Source organism: Lepisosteus oculatus, chromosome 7 (assembly GCF_040954835.1).
Source record: "Lepisosteus oculatus isolate fLepOcu1 chromosome 7, fLepOcu1.hap2, whole genome shotgun sequence".
In the NCBI taxonomy this organism is placed as follows: Eukaryota; Metazoa; Chordata; class Actinopteri; order Semionotiformes; family Lepisosteidae; genus Lepisosteus; species Lepisosteus oculatus.
In genome coordinates, this window is record NC_090702.1 from 15,045,169 (window position 1) to 15,056,980 (window position 11,812).

Below are 11,812 nucleotides of genomic sequence, written 5' to 3' on the forward strand. Positions count from 1 at the left end.
TCTGTATAAATGCACCTGCTCTGTGATAGTCTCAAGGTTCTGTTGAAAGCGCAGAGAGCATCATGAAGACCAAGGAACACACCAGGCAGGTCCGTAATACTGTTGAGGAGAAGTTTAAAGCCGGATTTGGATACAAAAAGATTTCCCAAGCTTCAAACATCCCAAGGAGCACTGTGCAAGCGATCATCTTGAAATGGAAGGAGTATCAGACCACTGCAAATCTACCAAGACCTGGCCGTCCCTCTAAACTTTCAGCTCAGACAAGGAGAAGACTGATCAGAGATGCAGCCAAGAGGCCCATGATCACTCTGGATGAACTGCAGAGAACTACAGCTGAGGTGGGAGAGTCTGTCCATAGGACAACAATCAGTCTTACACTGCACAAATCTGGCCTTTATGGAAGAGTGGCAAGAAGAAAGCCATTTCTCAAAGATATCCATAAAAAGTCTCGTCTAAAGTTTGCCACAAGCCACCTGGGAGACACCCCAAACATGTGGAAGAAGGTGCTCTGGTCAGATGAAACCAAAATCGAACTTTTTGGCCACAATGCAAAACGATATGTTTGGCGTAAAAGCAACACAGCTCATCACCCTCAACACACCATCCCCACTGTCAAACATGGTGGTGGCAGCATCATGGTTTGGGCCTGCTTTTCTTCAGCAGGGACAGGGAAGATGGTTAAAATTGAGGGGAAGATGGATGCAGCCAAATACAGGACCATTCTGGATGAAAACCTGTTGGAGTCTGCAAAAGACCTGAAACTGGGACGGAGATTTATCTTCCAACAAGACAATGATCCCAAACATACAGCAAAATCTACAAAGGAATGGTTCACAAATAAACGTATCCAGGTGTTTGAATGGCCAAGTCAAAGTCCAGACCTGAATCCAATCGAGAATCTGTGGAAAGAGCTGAAAACTGCTGTTCACAAACGCTCTCCATCCAACCTCACTGAGCTCGAGCTGTTTTGCAAGGAAGAATGGGCAAGAAATTCAGTCTCTCGATGTGCAAAACTGATAGAGACATACCCCAAGCGACTTGCAGCTGTAATCGCAGCAAAAGGTGGCTCTACAAAGTATTAACGCAAGGGGGCCGAATAATTTTGCACGCCCCACTTTTCATTTTTTTATTAGTTAAAAAAGTTTCAAAAATCCAATAGATTTCGTTCCACTTCACAATTGTGTCCCACTTGTTGGTGATTCTTCACATAAAATAAAAAATTTATATCTTTATGTTTGAAGCCTGAAATGTGGCAAAAGGTTGAAAAGTTCAAGGGGGCCGAATACTTTCGCAAGGCACTGTATTTCAATGTTATCTTCACCTTTTTTTTCTTGCCTATATGGCTCTATGCACTGCTTTGCCCTGAATGGGAATGATGACTTAAATATCCAAAAAGCAAAAGTTTGAAAGAAAGGGCTTTGGCTTTTCAAAGTTTTGCATTTGGCATTAATTGCACTGAAATTCTAACAGTTACAGCTAATATGTATTGGTTATTCCTGACCCTTAACCTATTTAACCCTGAAAAAATGCTCATCGAGAACACCATTCGGCACGCAATTTCTAATGACAGACTTCTCCTCAAACAATAAAATTGTAGCACAGTTCATACATTTTCTATGGCTTAACAAGATTGTTGAGTGTTTTAAAGCTAATATATTGATGCCCTGAGTTATATTTTCCACTCAAATGAGTGGAAGGTTTCATTGATTCTATGGAGACAATCTGAGCCCCTAACCCTAACCTCCCAAACCCTTAGCTAGGGTTAGGGTTAGGATAATAAGAAAAGATAGAGGATGTTTGATGGCATGGTTGTGTTCTAGGACAGAAAGGATTGTTAGGAAAAGTGATATTTCAATGTTATCTTCACCTTTTTTTCTTGCCTATATGGCTCTATGCACTGCTTTGCCCTGAATGGGAATGATGACTTAAATATCCAAAAAGCAAAAGTTTGAAAGAAAGGGCTTTGGCTTTTCAAAGTTTTGCATTTGGAATTAATTGCACTGGCATTTTAACAGTTACAGCTAATATGTATTGGTTATTCCTGACACTTAACCTATTTAACCCTGAAACAATGCTCATCGAGAACACCATTCGGCACGCAATTTCTAATGACAGACTTCTCCTTAAACAATAAAATTGTAGCACAGTTCATACATTTTCTATGGCTTAACAAGATTGTTGAGTGTTTTAAAGCTAATATATTGATGCCCTGAGTTATATTTTCCACTCAAATGAGTGGAAGGTTTCATTGATTCTATGGAGACAATCTGAGCCCCTAACCCTAACCTCCCAAACCCTTAGCTAGGGTTAGGGTTAGGATAATAAGAAAAGATAGAGGATGTTTGATGGCATGGTTGTGTTCTAGGACAGAAAGGATTGTTAGGAAAAGTGATATTTCAATGTTATCTTCACCTTTTTTTTCTTGCCTATATGGCTCTATGCACTGCTTTGCCCTGAATGGGAATGATGACTTAAATATCCAAAAAGCAAAAGTTTGAAAGAAAGGGCTTTGGCTTTTCAAAGTTTTGCATTTGGAATTAATTGCACTGGCATTTTAACAGTTACAGCTAATATGTATTGGTTATTCCTGACACTTAACCTATTTAACCCTGAAACAATGCTCATCGAGAACACCATTCGGCACGCAATTTCTAATGACAGACTACTCCTCAAAAAATAAAATTGTAGCACAGTTCATACATTTTCTATGGCTTAACAAGATTGTTGAGTGTTTTAAACCTAATATATTGATGCCCTGAGTTATATTTTCCACTCAAATGAGTGGAAGGTTTCATTGATTCTATGGAGACAATCTGAGCCCCTAACCCTAACCTCCCAAACCCTTAGCTAGGGTTAGGGTTAGGATAATAAGAAAAGATAGAGGATGTTTGATGGCATGGTTGTGTTCTAGGACAGAAAGGATTGTTAGGAAAAGTGATATTTCAATGTTATCTTCACCTTTTTTTTCTTGCCTATATGGCTCTATGCACTGCTTTGCCCTGAATGGGAATGATGACTTAAATATCCAAAAAGCAAAAGTTTGAAAGAAAGGGCTTTGGCTTTTCAAAGTTTTGCATTTGGCATTAATTGCACTGGCATTTTAACAGTTACAGCTAATATGTATTGGTTATTCCTGACCCTTAACCTATTTAACCCTGAAACAATGCTCATCGAGAACACCATTCGGCACGCAATTTCTAATGACAGACTTCTCCTCAAAAAATAAAATTGTAGCACAGTTCATACATTTTCTATGGCTTAACAAGATTGTTGAGTGTTTTAAACCTAATATATTGATGCCCTGAGTTATATTTTCCACTCAAATGAGTGGAAGGTTTCATTGATTCTATGGAGACAATCTGAGCCCCTAACCCTAACCTCCCAAACCCTTAGCTAGGGTTAGGGTTAGGATAATAAGAAAAGATAGAGGATGTTTGATGGCATGGTTGTGTTCTAGGACAGAAAGGATTGTTAGGAAAAGTGATATTTCAATGTTATCTTCACCTTTTTTTTCTTGCCTATATGGCTCTATGCACTGCTTTGCCCTGAATGTGAATGATGACTTAAATATCCAAAAAGCAAAAGTTTGAAAGAAAGGGCTTTGGCTTTTCAAAGTTTTGCATTTGGCATTAATTGCACTGAAATTCTAACAGTTACAGCTAATATGTATTGGTTATTCCTGACCCTTAACCTATTTAACCCTGAAACAATGCTCATCGAGAACACCATTCGGCACGCAATTTCTAATGACAGACTACTCCTCAAAAAATAAAATTGTAGCACAGTTCATACATTTTCTGTGGCTTAACAAGATTGTTGAATGTTTTAAACCTAATATATTGATGCCCTGAGTTATATTTTCCACTCAAATGAGTGGAAGGTTTCATTGATTCTATGGAGAAAATCTGAGCCCCTAACCCTAACCTCCCAAACCCTTAGCTACGGTTAGGGTTAGGATAATAAGAAAAGATAGAGGATGTTTGATGGCATGGTTGTGTTCTAGGACAGAAAGGATTTTTAGGAAAAGTGATATTTCTATGTTATCTTCACCTTTTTTTTCTTGCCTATATGGCTCTATGCACTGCTTTGCCCTGAATGGGAATGATGACTTAAATATCCAAAAAGCAAAAGTTTGAAAGAAAGGGCTTTGGCTTTTCAAAGTTTTGCATTTGGCATTAATTGCACTGGCATTTTAACAGTTACAGCTAATATGTATTGGTTATTCCTGACACTTAACCTATTTAACCCTGAAACAATGCTCATCGAGAACACCATTCGGCACGCAATTTCTAATGACAGACTACTCCTCAAAAAATAAAATTGTAGCACAGTTCATACATTTTCTTTGGCTTAACAAGATTGTTGAGTGTTTTAAAGCTAATATATTGATGCCCTGAGTTATATTTTCCACTCAAATTAGTGGAAGGTTTCATTGATTCTATGGAGACAATCTGAGCCCCTAACCCTAACCTCCCAAACCCCTAGCTAGGGTTAGGGTTAGGATAATAAGAAAACATAGAGGATGATTGATGGCATGGTTGTGTTCTAGGACAGAAAGGATTTTTAGGAAAAGTGATATTTCAATGTTATCTTCACCTTTTTTTTCTTGCCTATATGGCTCTATGCACTGCTTTACCCTGAATGGGAATGATGACTTAAATATCCAAAAAGCAAAAGTTTGAAAGAAGGGGCTTTGGATTTTCAAAGTTTTGCATTTGGCATTAATTGCACTGGCATTTTAACAGTTACAGCTAATATGTATTGGTTATTGCTGACACTTAACCTATTTAACCCTGAAACAATGCTCATCGAGAACACCATTCGGCACGCAATTTCTAATGACAGACTACTCCTCAAAAAATAAAATTGTAGCACAGTTCATACATTTTCTGTGGCTTAACAAGATTGTTGAATGTTTTAAACCTAGTATATTGATGCCCTGAGTTATATTTTCCACTCAAATGAGTGGAAGGTTTCATTGATTCTATGGAGACAATCTGAGCCCCTAACCCTAACCTCCCAAACCCTTAGCTAGGGTTAGGGTTAGGATAATAAGAAAACATAGAGGATGTTTGATGGCATGGTTGTGTTCTAGGACAGAAAGGATTTTTAGGAAAAGTGATATTTCTATGTTATCTTCACCTTTTTTTTCTTGCCTATATGGCTCTATGCACTGCTTTGCCCTGAATGGGAATGATGACTTAAATATCCAAAAAGCAAAAGTTTGAAAGAAAGGGCTTTGGCTTTTCAAAGTTTTGCATTTGGCATTAATTGCACTGGCATTTTAACAGTTACAGCTAATATGTATTGGTTATTCCTGACACTTAACCTATTTAACCCTGAAACAATGCTCATCGAGAACACCATTCGGCACGCAATTTCTAATGACAGACTACTCCTCAAAAAATAAAATTGTAGCACAGTTCATACATTTTCTGTGGCTTAACAAGATTGTTGAGTGTTTTAAACCTAATATATTGATGCCCTGAGTTATATTTTCCACTCAAATGAGTGGAAGGTTTCATTGATTCTATGGAGACAATCTGAGCCCCTAACCCTAACCTCCCAAACCCTTAGCTAGGGTTAGGGTTAGGATAATAAGAAAACATAGAGGATGTTTGATGGCATGGTTGTGTTCTAGGACAGAAAGGATTTTTAGGAAAAGTGATATTTCTATGTTATCTTCACCTTTTTCTTCTTGCCTATATGGCTCTATGCACTGCTTTGCCCTGAATGGGAATGATGACTTAAATATCCAAAAAGCAAAAGATTGAAAGAAAGGGCTTTGGCTTTTCAAAGTTTTGCATTTGGCATTAATTGCACTGGCATTTTAACAGTTACAGCTAATATGTATTGGTTATTGCTGATACTTAACCTATTTAACCCTGAAACAATGCTCATCGAGAACACCATTCGGCACGCAATTTCTAATGACAGACTACTCCTCAAAAAATAAAATTGTAGCACAGTTCATACATTTTCTTTGGCTTAACAAGATTGTTGAGTGTTTTAAAGCTAATATATTGATACCCTGAGTTATATTTTCCACTCAAATGAGTGGAAGGTTTCATTGATTCTATGGAGACAATCTGAGCCCCTAATCCTAACCTCCCAAACCCTTAGCTAGGGTTAGGGTTAGGATAATAAGAAAACATAGAGGATGTTTGATGGCATGGTTGTGTTCTAGGACAGAAAGCATTGTTAGGAAAAGTGATATTTCAATGTTATCTTCACCTTTTTTTTCTTGCCTATATGGCTCTTTGCACTGCTTTGCCCTGAATGGGAATGATGACTTAAATATCCAAAAAGCAAAAGGTTGAAAGAAAGGGCTTTGGATTTTCAAAGTTTTGCATTTGGCATTAATTGCACTGAAATTCTAACAGTTACAGCTAATATGTATTGGTTATTCCTGACCCTTATCCTATTTAACCCTGAAACAATGCTCATCGAGAACACCATTTGGCACGCAATTTCTAATGACAGACTACTCCTCAAAAAATAAAATTGTAGCACAGTTCATACATTTTTTGTAGCTTAACAAGATTGTTGAGTGTTTTAAAGCTAATATATTGATGCCCTGAGTTATATTTTCCACTCAAATGAGTGGACGGTTTCATTGATTCTATGGAGACAATCTGAGCCCCTAACCCTAACCTCCCAAACCCTTAGCTCGGGTTAGGGTTAGGATAATAAGAAAAGATAGAGGATGTTTGATGGCATGGTTGTGTTCTAGGACAGAAAGAATTGTTAGGAAAAGTGATATTTCAATGTTATTTTCACCTTTTTTTTCTTGCCTATATGGCTCTTTGCACTGCTTTGCCCTGAATGGGAATGATGACTTAAATATCCAAAAAGTAAAAGTTTGAAAGAAAGGGCTTTGGCTTTTCAAAGTTTTGCATTTGGCATTAATTGCACTGAAATTCTAATAGTTACAGCTAATATGTATTGGTTATTCCTGACCCTTAACCTATTTAACCCTGAAACAATGCTCATCGAGAACACCATTCGGCACGCAATTTCTAATGACAGACTACTCCTCAAAAAATAAAATTGTAGCACAGTTCATACATTTTCTGTGGCTTAACAAGATTGTTGAGTGTTTTAAACCTAATATATTGATGCCCTGAGTTATATTTTCCACTCAAATAAGTGGAAGGTTTCATTGATTCTATGGAGACAATCTGAGCCCCTAACCCTAACCTCCCAAACCCTTAGCTAGGGTTAGGGTTAGGATAATAAGAAAAGATAGAGGATGTTTGATGGCATGGTTGTGTTCTAGGACAGAAAGGATTGTTAGGAAAAGTGATATTTCAATGTTATCTTCACCTTTTTTTTCTTGCCTATATGGCTCTATGCACTGCTTTGCCCTGAATGGGAATGATGACTTAAATATCCAAAAAGCAAAAGTTTGAAAGAAAGGGCTTTGGCTTTTCAAAGTTTTGCATTTGGCATTAATTGCACTGGCATTTTAACAGTTACAGCTAATATGTATTGGTTATTCCTGACTCTTAACCTATTTAACCCTGAAACAATGCTCATCAAGAACACCTGTCGGCACGTAATTTCTAATGACGGACTACTACTCAAAAAATAAAATTGTAGCACAGTTCATACATTTTCTTTGGCTTAACAAGATTGTTGAGTGTTTTAAAGCTAATATATTGATGCCCTGAGTTATATTTTCCACTCAAATGAGTGGAAGGTTTCATTGATTCTATGGAGACAATCTGAGCCCCTAACCCTAACCTCCCAAACCCTTAGCTAGGGTTAGGGTTAGGATAATAAGAAAAGATAGAGGATGTTTGATGGCATGGTTGTGTTCTAGGACAGAAAGGATTGTTAGGAAAAGTGATATTTCAATGTTATCTTCACCTTTTTTTTCTTGCCTATATGGCTCTATGCACTGCTTTGCCCTGAATCGGAATGATGACTTAAATATCCAAAAAGCAAAAGTTTGAAAGAAGGGGCTTTGGATTTTCAAAGTTTTGCATTTGGCATTAATTGCACTGAAATTCTAACAGTTACAGCTAATATGTATTGGTTATTCCTGACCCTTATCCTATTTAAACCTGAAACAATGCTCATCGAGAACACCATTCGGCACGCAATTTCTAATGACAGACTACTCCTCAAAAAATAAAATTGTAGCACAGTTCATACATTTTCTGTGGCTTAACAAGATTGTTGAGTGTTTTAAAGCTAATATATTGATGCCCTGAGTTATATTTTCCACTCAAATGAGTGGAAGGTTTCATTGATTCTATGGAGACAATCTGAGCCCCTAACCCTAACCTCCCAAACCCTTAGCTAGGGTTAGGGTTAGGATAATAAGAAAACATAGAGGATGTTTGATGGCATGGTTGTGTTCTAGGACAGAAAGGATTTTTAGGAAAAGTGATATTTCTATGTTATCTTCACCTTTTTTTTCTTGCCTATATGGCTCTATGCACTGCTTTGCCCTGAAAGGGAATGATGACTTAAATATCCAAAAAGCAAAAGTTTGAAAGAAAGGGCTTTGGCTTTTCAAAGTTTTGCATTTGGCATTAATTGCACTGGCATTTTAACAGTTACAGCTAATATGTATTGGTTATTCCTGACACTTAACCTATTTAACCCTGAAACAATGCTCATCGAGAACACCATTCGGCACGCAATTTCTAATGACAGACTACTCCTCAAAAAATAAAATTGTAGCACAGTTCATACATTTTCTGTGGCTTAACAAGATTGTTGAGTGTTTTAAACCTAATATATTGATGCCCTGAGTTATATTTTCCACTCAAATGAGTGGAAGGTTTCATTGATTCTATGGAGACAATCTGAGCCCCTAACCCTAACCTCCCAAACCCTTAGCTAGGGTTAGGGTTAGGATAATAAGAAAACATAGAGGATGTTTGATGGCATGGTTGTGTTCTAGGACAGAAAGGATTTTTAGGAAAAGTGATATTTCTATGTTATCTTCACCTTTTTCTTCTTGCCTATATGGCTCTATGCACTGCTTTGCCCTGAATGGGAATGATGACTTAAATATCCAAAAAGCAAAAGATTGAAAGAAAGGGCTTTGGATTTTCAAAGTTTTGCATTTGGCATTAATTGCACTGAAATTCTAACAGTTACAGCTAATATGTATTGGTTATTCCTGACCCTTATCCTATTTAACCCTGAAACAATGCTCATCGAGAACACCATTTGGCACGCAATTTCTAATGACAGACTACTCCTCAAAAAATAAAATTGTAGCACAGTTCATACATTTTTTGTAGCTTAACAAGATTGTTGAGTGTTTTAAAGCTAATATATTGATGCCCTGAGTTATATTTTCCACTCAAATGAGTGGAAGGTTTCATTGATTCTATGGAGACAATCTGAGCCCCTAACCCTAACCTCCCAAACCCTTAGCTAGGGTTAGGGTTAGGATAATAAGAAAAGATAGAGGATGTTTGATGGCATGGTTGTGTTCTAGGACAGAAAGGATTGTTAGGAAAAGTGATATTTCAATGTTATCTTCACCTTTTTTTTCTTGCCTATATGGCTCTATGCACTGCTTTGCCCTGAATCGGAATGATGACTTAAATATCCAAAAAGCAATAGTTTGAAAGAAGGGGCTTTGGATTTTCAAAGTTTTGCATTTGGCATTAATTGCACTGAAATTCTAACAGTTACAGCTAATATGTATTGGTTATTCCTGACCCTTATCCTATTTAAACGTGAAACAATGCTCATCGAGAACACCATTCGGGACGCAATTTCTAATGACAGACTACTCCTCAAAAAATAAAATTGTAGCACAGTTCATACATTTTCTGTGGCTTAACAAGATTGTTGAGTGTTTTAAAGCTAATATATTGATGCCCTGAGTTATATTTTCCACTCAAATGAGTGGAAGGTTCCATTGATTCTATGGAGACAATCTGAGCCCCTAACCCTAAGCTCCCAAACCCTTAGCTAGGGTTAGGGTTAGGATAATAAGAAAACATAGAGGATGTTTGATGGCGTGGTTGGGTTCTAGGACAGAAAGGATTTTTAGGAAAAGTGATATTTCAATGTTATCTTCACCTTTTTTTTCTTGCCTATATGGCTCTATGCACTGCTTTGCCCTGAATGGGAATGATGACTTAAATATCCAAAAAGCAAAAGTTTGAAAGAAAGGGCTTTGGCTTTTCAAAGTTTTGCATTTGGCATTAATTGCACTGGCATTTTAACAGTTACATTTAATATGTATTGGTTATTCCTGACACTTAACCTATTTAACCCTGAAACAATGCTCATCGAGAACACCTTTCGGCACGCAATTTCTAATGACAGACTACTCCTCAAAAAATAAAATTGTAGCACAGTTCATACATTTTCTTTGGCTTAACAAGATTGTTGAGTGTTTTAAAGCTAATATATTGATGCCCTGAGTTATATTTTCCACTCAAATGAGTGGAAGGTTTCATTGATTCTATGGAGACAATCTGAGCCCCTAACCCTAACCTCCCAAACCCTTAGCTAGGGTTAGGGTTAGGATAATAAGAAAACATAGAGGATGTTTGATGGCATGGTTGTGTTCTAGGACAGAAAGGATTTATAGGAAAAGTGATATTTCAATGTTATCTTCACCTTTTTTTTCTTGCCTATATGGCTCTGTGCACTGTTTTGCCCTGAATGGGAATGATGACTTAAATATCCAAAAAGCAAAAGTTTGAAAGAAAGGGCTTTGGCTTTTCAAAGTTTTGCATTTGGCATTAATTGCACTGGCATTTTAACAGTTACATTTAATATGTATTGGTTAGTCCTGACACTTAACCTATTTAACCCTGAAACAATGCTCATCGAGAACACCTTTCGGCACGCAATTTCTAATGACAGACTACTCGTCAAAAAATAAAATTGTAGCACAGTTCATACATTTTCTGTGGTTTAACAAGATTGTTGAGTGTTTTAAAGCTAATATATTGATGCCCTGAGTTATATTTTCCACTCAAATGAGTGGAAGGTTTCATTGATTCTATGGAGACAATCTGAGCCCCTAACCCTAACCTCCCAAACCCTTAGCTAGGGTTAGGGTTAGGATAATAAGAAAACATAGAGGATGTTTGATGGCATGGTTGTGTTCTAGGACAGAAAGGATTTATAGGAAAAGTGATATTTCTATGTTATCTTCACCTTTTTTTTCTTGCCTATATGGCTCTATGCACTGCTTTGCCCTGAATGGGAATGATGACTTAAATATCCAAAAAGCAAAAGTTTGAAAGAAAGGGCTTTGGATTTTCAAAGTTTTGCATTTGGCATTAATTGCACTGAAATTCTAACAGTTACAGCTAATATGTATGGGTTATTCCTGACCCTTATCCTATTTAACCCTGAAACAATGTTCATCGAGAACACCATTCGGCACGCAATTTCTAATGACAGACTACTCCTCAAAAAATAAAATTGTAGCACAGTTCATACATTTTCTGTGGCTTAACAAGATTGTTGAGTGTTTTAAACCTAATATATTGATGCCCTGAGTTATATTTTCCACTCAAATGAGTGGAAGGTTTCATTGATTCTATGGAGACAATCTGAGCCCCTAACCCTAACCTCCCAAACCCTTAGCTAGGGTTAGGGTTAGGATAATAAGAAAACATAGAGGATGTTTGATGGCATAGTTGTGTTCTAGGACAGAAAGGATTTTTAGGAAAAGTGAATTTTCTATGTTATCTTCACCTTTTTTTTCTTGCCTATATGGCTCTATGCACTGCTTTGCCCTGAATGGGAATGATGACTTAAATATCCAAAAAGCAAAAGTTTGAAAGAAAGGGCTTTGGCTTTTCAAAGTTTTTCA